The sequence below is a fragment of the Macrotis lagotis genome, chromosome 1 (genome assembly GCF_037893015.1).
Source record: "Macrotis lagotis isolate mMagLag1 chromosome 1, bilby.v1.9.chrom.fasta, whole genome shotgun sequence".
Taxonomy (NCBI): Eukaryota; Metazoa; Chordata; class Mammalia; order Peramelemorphia; family Peramelidae; genus Macrotis; species Macrotis lagotis.
The window spans coordinates 831,416,308-831,425,947 of NC_133658.1; positions in this window are offsets into that span (position 1 = coordinate 831,416,308).

Sequence of the window (9,640 nt, forward strand, 5' to 3'; positions counted from 1 at the left end):
AAAGGGGGAGGGAAAGAAAAGAGGAACTGACAGAAGGAAGGGCAGGCAGAAGGAGCAAAGGGAGAGGGGAATGAAAGGGGAAGGGGATTGGATAGAAGGGAGCAAACACTGAAGAAAGTGGTATTCAGAAGTAAAATACTGGGGAATAGGGATAAAGTAAAAAAAAAGGTGAAAAATACAAATGTAGGGAAGGTAGCATGGAGGGCAATAGAGAGTAAGTAATTATAATTTTGAATCGGAATAGATGAACTCTCCCATAAAACGTAAGTGAATAGGAAAGTAGATCAAAAACCAGAATCCTACAATATGCTGCTTACAAGAAATGCATTTGAAGAAGAGAGAGATACCTAGTAAAGCTAAAAAGGTAGAGCACAATATAATGTGCTTCTATTGAAGTGAAAAAGGCAGGAGTAGCAATCTTTTGTAAAAATTTCTCTATTTACACATTACTAAAATATTATGGCTGTAAGAGGAATGATATTACCCCCTCCCCCCACAAAAATATAAAACCACTTGAGAAATAAAGTAGAAGGAAAGAGAAAAAAAATGTGTTTCAGTCTGTGTTCTGACACCAGCTCTGTCTTGGGTGGATCATATTCTTTATCATAAGTCCATCATCGAAGTTACTTCCACATTTTTCCACAATTGCTGTTGCTGATTGTAATTCCTTTCATCCATCCATTCCTCCCCACTACCATCTATTATATTTTCTCTCTCCTTTCACTCCAGCCCTCTTCAAAAATGGGATACAGGGCAGCCAAGTGGTGCAGCAGACAAAGAATTAGCCCTGGGGCCAAGAGGCCCCAAGCCTATGTCCCACCTCAGAAACCCAGCAACCACCTGGACCCATGGTCCCAGACGGCCACCCAATTCCATAACTTTGCAAAAAGTAAGAAAGAAAATGTATTATATATCTGACTATCCTCTCCTATGAACTACCCTTTCCTCTATCACCCACATGCCCCCGCATCCCTCTTCTCTCCTTTTTTTCTAGATTTCTATATCTTATTGAACGTGTATGCTGTTTCCTCTCTGAACCATTTCCAAAGAGAATGCAGGCTCCCTCATTCCCCCTGGCCTTCCCCTCTTCCATACTATTGCAAAAGCTACATTAAATATTTTTTATATGTAATATCTTAGCTTATTTACCTCTTCTTTCTTTTTTGCCACTAAATTTCCTTTTTACCCATTGACTCCATTTTTGCAACATATTTTCAAATTCAGCTCCCTCCTGTGCCTTGTCTATATAAGCTCCTTCTAACTGCTCTATTAAATGAGGTTTATATGAGTATTAACAGTATCATCTTTCCATACAGGAATGTATACAGTTCATCATCATTAAGTCCCTCATAATTTACCCTTCTTGTCCACCTATGTTTCATGTGAGTCCTGTACTTAAAGATCAAACTTTCTGTTCAGCTCTGTTCCTTTCAACAGGAATATTTGAAATTTCCCTGTTTCAATGAAAGTTCATCTTTTCCCCTTGAAGAGGAAGTTCAGTTTAGCTAGGTAGTTGATTCTTGGTTGCATTCCAAGCTCTTCTGCCTTCTAGAATATTATATTCCAAGCCCTACGAGCCCTTAATATGGATGCTGCTAAAATCCTGCATGATCCTGACTGGATCTCCATGATCTTTTAATTGTTTCCTTCTGGCTGCTTGAATGTTTTCTTTTTGACTTGGGAGTTGTGGAACTTGGCTATAATATTCCTGGAGGTTGGGTTTTTTTTTTTTTTTTGGATCGCTTTCTAGGGGAGATTGGTAGATTCTCTCAATTTCTATTTTACCCTCTGCTTCTAGGATATCAGGGAAATTTTTTCCTGTATTAATTCTTTAAAAAATGAGGTCAACAGAGGTGGCTAGGTGGCACAGTGGATGGAGCACCTGCCCTGGAGTAAGGAGTACCTGAGTTCAAATCTGGCCTCAGACACTTAATAATTACCTAGCTGTGTGGCTTTGGGCAAGCCACTTAACCCCATTGCCTTGCAAAAAAAAGAATCCCTAAAATCATTTTTTTAAAATGAGGTCAATGCTCTTTGTGTGATCATGACTTTCAGGTAGCCCAATACTTTTTAAATTATCTCTTATGGATCCGTTTTCTAGATGTTTTTTTTTTGTTTTGTCTTGTTTTGTTTTTTTTAGGATTTTGGAAGGCAAATGGGGTTAAGTGGCTTGCCCAAGGCCACACAGCTAGGCTGGATTAAATGTCTGGGGCCAGATTTGTACTCAGGCACTCCTGACTCCAGGGCCAGTACTCTATCCACTGTGCAACCTAGCCACCCCCAGTTGTTTTTTTCAATGAGATATTTCAAATTTTCTTCTAGTTATTCAATTTTTTGGTATTGAATTATTATGTCACGATCTCTTGCAAATTCATTGGCTTCCTTTAGCTCCATTCTACATTTAAAGGATTTGTTCTCCTCAGAGAACTTTCTTATCTCCATTTCCATCTGGCCAATTTTGTTAAACAATAACTTTTTAACTGTTTTATCTATGTGACCTAAACCATTTTTAATATATGATTTTCCTCAGCATTGTTTTTGAATCTTCCTGACTAAACTGCTGAATTTGTTTTCATATTTTTCCTGCATCTCTCTCACTTCTCTTCTCAATTTTTCTACCTCCCTTACTTGATTTTCAAAATCTTTTTTGAGCTCTGTCATAGCCTGAACTCAACTTCTATATTTCATGGAGTCATTAGATACAGAAGGTTGGACTTTCTTCAGAGTGTGTGTCTTGATCCTCCATAGGACCAAAGTAATTGTCAATGGTTAGGTTCCTTTTTTTTTCTGCTTACTCATTTCTCCAGCTGGTGCCTGGTTTGGGGTACTTTCTGAGCTTTTGAGTGTTATGGGGATACTTTCACAAGGACCTCAGTTCCTTCAAGGTCTTATGAGAGGCTCTGACTGTTCTCCTGATCTGTTGAATGACCACAAGCACACCCCTCTGCCAGAGCTGTGAGCAAGGTCCCTGTTCTATGATAGTATGGGGTCCTAGACTGTGATCAGGGTCTGAATATGGTCAAAGTCCCAGAGTCCTATCCCAGTGACAGAAGACAGATCTCGGCAATCTCCCTCCACTCCTTTACCTTCTGTGGGCTGAGCACTCAGGGAGCAGCTGCCTGGCAGCTTCCTGCTGGGTGGCTCTGTAGGACTGCTTCTGTTTCCTGGGATCTGGGCTATGCTGAGGGCCACAGCCACACTGAGGAGGGACACACTGGCCTGGGCTTTGAACTTGCTCTGGCAGAGGTCTCCCTGTTGATCTTCCAAGTTGTGCTTGGTGCTCCCTGGGGTGGCAGGTCAGGAAACTGCTTCTTCTGACAGGAGCTGGTGTTCCCAGGGACCCAGGTTCCCTGAAGATGTTCCCAGAAGGCTGAAGTTCCTTCACTCTGGCAAGAAGCTGCCCCCTCCAACCCTGTGGAACAGAGCCTGCCCACTATTTCCCATGTTACCTTGGACTGGAGAATTGCCTCAATGTATCTTTCTGTGGGTTCTGTCTCTTGAAAATTTAGTTAGAGTCATAATTTTAAGGCTGTTCTCCTGCCACCATCTTAGCTCTACCCAGAAATAGCAATCTTTATCTCAGACAAAGCAGCTGCAAAAATAGATTTCATTAAAAGGGATAAGTATGGAAACTATATCCTTCTAAAAGGTACCAGAGACAATGAAGTAATTTCAATGCTAAATATGTTTGCACCAAGTGGTATAGCATTCAAATTCATAGAGGAGAAGCTGAATGAGTTACAGGAAGACATAGAAAAACTCTACTGATGGGAGATCTCAACCTCCCTCTCTCAGAATTAGATAAGTCTACACATAAAATAAACATGAAAGAAGTTGAGGAGCTGAAGAGACATTTGGAAAACATGAACCTGATAGGCCTTTAGAGAAAATTGAATGGGGATAGAAAGGAATATACCTTTTTTTTGTGCAGTACATGGCACCTACATAAAAACTGACCATGTAATAGTGCATAAAAATCTCATAATCAAATGCAGAACAGCAGAAATAGTGAATATATCCTTTTCAGACCATAATACAAGAAAAATCTTGTTCAACTAAATAATCTCATTGTAAAGAATGAGTGAATCAAAGAACAATTCATAGAAATAATTAATGATTTCATACAAGACAATGACTTTAACAAGAAAACATATCAAAAATTTATAGGATAAAGCCAAAGTAATTATCTGCTATATCTCTAAATGCTTACATAAATAAAAATAAAGAGGATATCAATGAACTCAGTGAAAATGCAACTAAAAAAGTTAGAGAAAGAGCAAATTAAAACCCCCAATTAAATATCAAATTAGAAATTCTAAAAATCAAAGAAATTCTAAAAAATCAAAGAAGAAAGTAATAAAATCAAAAGCAAGGAAACTATTGAACTAATAAATAAAGCCAATATTTGGTTATGAAAAAAAACAAAATAGATAAACCTTTGGTTAGCTTGATTAAAAAAAAGAAAATTAAACTTCTAGTATTAAAATTAAAAAAAGGTGAACTCATCACAAATGAGGAAGGAATTAAAGTAATAATTTGGAACTATTTTGCCCAATTATATTCCAACAAATTTGATAATCTAAGTGAAATGGATGAATAATTACAAAAATATAAATTAACCAGATTTAAAGAAAAAGAAATTAAATACCTTAAAACCTTATCTCAGAAAAAAAGAAATTCAATAAGCCATCAATGAAATCCCAAAGAGAAAATCTCCAGGGCCAGATGGATTCACAAGTAAATTCTATCAAGCATTCTAGGTTCCAATTTTATATAAACTATTTGGAAAAATAGGTGAAGATGGAACTCTGCCTAACTCATTCTATATAGTGCTAAAACCTAAACCAGAAAAAGTCACAGCAGAGAAAGAAAATTATAGACCAATTTCCCTAATAAAGATGGATACAAAAATTTTGAAAAAAATATTAGTGATTACACCAAGTTAGCACTAGGATAATACACTATGATCAAGCTGGATTTATTCTAGGAATGCAGGATTGGTTCAATATTAGGAAAACTGTCAGCATAATTGATTGCATCAAATATAAAACTAACAGAAATCATGATTCTCAATAGATGCTAGAAAAGCTTTGGCAAAATCCAATACCCATTCCTACTAAAAACACTAGAGAATATAGGAATAAATGGATTATTCCTTAAAATGATAAGCAGTATCTATCTGAAATCATCAACAAGTATTATATGCAATGGCGATAAGCTAGAAACATTCCCAATAAGATCAGGGGTGAAATAAGGATACCCATTATGACACCTTTATTCAATATTTTATTAGAAATGTTAGCTTCAGGAATAAGAGACAAAAAAGAAAATAAAGGAATTGGAATTTGGAAACTCACTCTTTTCAGATGATCTAAGGGTATTCCTAGAGAAGCCTAAAAATCATCTAATAACTACTGGATACAACTAGCTACTTTAGCAAAGTCTCAGTATATAAAATAAACCCACAAAAACCTCAGCATTTCTATTTATTACTAATATGATACAACAGCAAGAATTAGAAAGAGAAATTCCATTTGAAATAACTACAGACAGTATAAACTACATGGGAGTCTACCTGCCAAAGCAGACTTGGAAACTCTATGAAAACAACTATAAAACACTTTTCACACAAATAAAATCAAATCTAAATAACTGGGCAAATATCAACTGCTCCTGGAAAGGCCAAACTAATATAATAAAAATGACAATTCTAGGCAAATTAAATTACTTAATCAGTACCATACCAATCAAACTACCAAATAACTATTTTACCAAGCAAGAAAAAATAGTAACAAACTTAATCTGGAGAAACAAAGGGTCAAGAATAGCAAGGGAACTGATGAAACAAAAAATGTAAAGGAAGGTGGCCTAATTCTACCAGATCTAAAACTATACTATAAAGTGGTAGTGAACAAAACTGCCTGATACTGGTTAAGGAATAGAGTAATGGATCAGTGGATTAGGAGGATAGGTTCAAAAGAAACCACAGTAAAGGACTAGAGCAATCTAATGCTTGACATACTCAAAAACATGAGCTTCTGGAATAAGAACTCACTATTTGACAAAACTTGTTGGAAAACAGTATGGCAAAAACTAGGTATAGACCCACATCTCATACCCTATAAAATAAGGTCAAAATGGGAACAGAATTTATACATAAAAGGAAACACCATAGAAATTAATAGACCAAGAAATACTATATTTATCAGGTCTATGGAGAGGGGACAAGTTTATGACCAAACAAGAAATAGAGTACATTATAAACTGCAAAATGAATGATTTTGACAATATTAACTTTAAAAGTTTTTCACTAATAAAATCAATGCTATCAAAAATTAGAAGGAAAGCAGAAATCTGGGGAAATAATCTTCACAGCTAGGAGTTCTGATAAAGGTCTCATATCTAAAACATATAGAGAATTGCATCAAATTTATAAGGTTACAAGTCATTCTACAATTGATAAATGGTCAAAGGATATGAATATACAGTTTTCAAATGAAGAAATTAAAGCTATTTATAATCATATGAAAAAATGCTCCATATCTTTATTGATTAGGGAGATGTAAATAAAAACAACTCTGAGGTATCACCTCACACCTATCAGATTGTCCAAAATGAGAAAAAGGGGAAATGATCAGTGTTGGAGAAGTTGTGGGAAGATTGAGTTATTGATGCATTGCTGTGGCGTTGTGAATGTGATTCAACCATTCTGGGGAGCAATATGGAACTATGATGAAAGAGAAATAAAAATGTTCATGCCCTTTGACTCAGCAATTTCAATTCTAGGCCTATATCCATTAGAAATCATTTAAAAATGGGAAAACTAGGTCCTACATGTTCCATAATATTCACAGCAGCTTTTTGTAGTGGCAAAGAATTGGAAATTGAGGTGATGCCCATCAATTGGGGAATGGTTAAGCAAGTTATGATACATGAATTTTATGGATTATTGTTCTTTAAGAAACCATAAATGGTTGGACTCTAGAGAAGCATGGAATAACTTACAGGATCTGATGCTGAGCAAAGGGAGAAGATCCAAGAGAAGAATGGACATATTAGCAACAACACTGTGTGATGATAACCCTTGATGGAAGCAGCTCCTCTTAGCAATCCAGAGTGCTAGGAAAACTATAAGACTGCTGTTATCCCTATCCAGAGGAAGAAAAACAAAGCAATACAAAACCAAACCAAACCAAAAAAAACCCCCTTCAGAATCTGAACACTTTATAAAAATTATCTCTTATGTATCTTTCCCTTAATCTTAATTCCTCATACCGAAAAATGACTAATTTGTAAACACGTTTAACAAAAATATGTATGTACAATGTTAACTTGATTGTTCCCCCCTGAAGGGGGATGGGGTGGGGTAGGAAGAGAGGGTGGAAATAAATTTTGTAACTTAAAAATATACATATGCATTTGGACGAATGTTGAAAAAACTTTCATAGCATGTATTTGGAAAAATAAAATATCAATCAAAAATAGTTTCTATAGAATTGGAGCTAATTGGTCTTTAAATTGCTAGGTAGATTTCACAATTTAATCTATCAAGAGCTGCATTTTTTTTTTTTTTAGATTTTGCAAGGCAATGGGGTTAAGTGGCTTGCCCAAGGCCACACGTCTAGGTAATTATCAAGTGTCTGAGGTCGGATTTGAACCCAGGTATTTCTGACTCCAAGGCCGGTGCTCTATCCACTGCGCCACCTAGCTACCTCTACAGATATTTTCTTAAGGAGTTTATTGATGTTTCTTGAATTTCATTTTTCTGGAATATTTCTGAAAAAAGGTTAAGCATTTTGTTTCATCTTCTATTAATCTAAGGAGTTTATATTACTTTAAATATGCATGAATTTCACTTAGATCCTCAAATTTATTGGCATGGAGATGGGCAAGATAGATAGAAATTATTGCTTTGTACTGTCTTCCTCAAAATGAGAGGTAGGGAAGAAAGGTCTTGATGGTCCCTCCCCCTAGGTGTTTTATGCAGTAGTTCCAGATTTTTTGATTTGCCTTTCCCACCTTTTTCATGCTTGCCTCTGCACTTGCTTTGCATTATGTTTTGCCACCTTCTGCCCAGGGAAAATTTTCGTACAGTGCTGAATTCAAGTTAAAGTGATCCAGTTTCCAACAGTGAATGGAAATCATGCTGCTGAAGTTTGGCCTTCCTTCAAATGAGAAAATGACCAAGCCTGGCTACCAGAAAAAGCCCTATTGAAAATGCCATGGCAGAACAAAACCATGAGAGCCAAATGGTCTGAATTAGAGAGGAAATCGAAGATAAAGGTCTACTGGAATTCTTGTGTCCACAAAGAAGTTTCAGCTGATGAAAAAGAAGTGACTGATTTCAAAGGGCACAATTGGTGCTTCAGATTCATGAAATGGAATGGACTAAGCATGCATCTACATGCTCCAAGAAGTGCTTATTGGTCAACCCCAGACCAGAGCACAGACAGGAAAGCAGTCAGAGCCTCTCCTAAGACAGTGATTCGTCATCAGCACAGATGAGGACAAGCTAATGGATGGGAGTTTTCAAAGTGAAGAGTTATATGAATTTTGATGAATCAAACGAGTTCAAAACTTTATGTAATACATTTTTTTTAAATTTTAGGGCCCCAAATTAAGGCCTTATACATGGGGAAATACAGTATTCAATACATTTTTCTGTACATAAGCAAGAGGTAACTTAACAGTAGGTCTAAATAATTCAATAAATATGCCAGGTAAAAGGATTCTCTTTGTTAGAACAGAAGGTAAGTATAACATTTTTAGAAGGCATTAAATGTCCTGCAAATTAAAACTGCAAATTTAGTCATCACAAGAATTCTACTTAAGTTCTAAATTACATCTTATTAAAGAGCACAAATGATATTCAATAAAAATCCCACAATTCTTTTACATAATTTATCTTTAATGAGAATTTCATGCTTTAATAAATTATTTCATTGCACCATAATATTTTTTCTGCAGCATATAAATGCAAGTATATTTTGACCTATAAATAGCATTAAAGTATAACCTTGGTTAATTGGAATGCTTAGGGTTTGAATTTGTATAACAAAATGGCTAATGCTTAATTCTAGGCTAAAAACCTTTAAAAAATATAACAGTTCATTTTTTGGCCTTAATTTTGTTGCCTTTATTAAGCTGTGCCTTAGTCATAATTAAGCTCAAATAAAACTATGTTTCTAATGCCATTTATAACTACAATATCAAAACCATCCTTCAGAAAATACACATGGCTGGATAAGTTGCATTTTTTTAATAAGAATCTTTTGCCTTTTTAATGACCATAAAGGTCAGAAGTATCGTGGGATGAGATTGTTGAAAACAAATCATAGAAAACTTAAGTTTAAGTGTGTTAAGTTATGCATTTGCCAAACAACAGTTGTGTATTTCAGCTGTTTTATTCCAGTGGAAGAAATTATGCTGCCTTTTTTCTGAATCCTGATTTCATACAATGCTCACAAGTCAACATATTAAGTATTATGCCTGTACTTTAACACTTTCCTATTATAACACATTTCCTTTTACTTTAGGGGATTTGTCTTCATTTCCTTATAGATTTTTGTAAAGATATAGATGAATGCTTTAGAATAGTTATGAAAAAGTATAAATTTGGCTGTCTTCTCTAGCTTGTTTT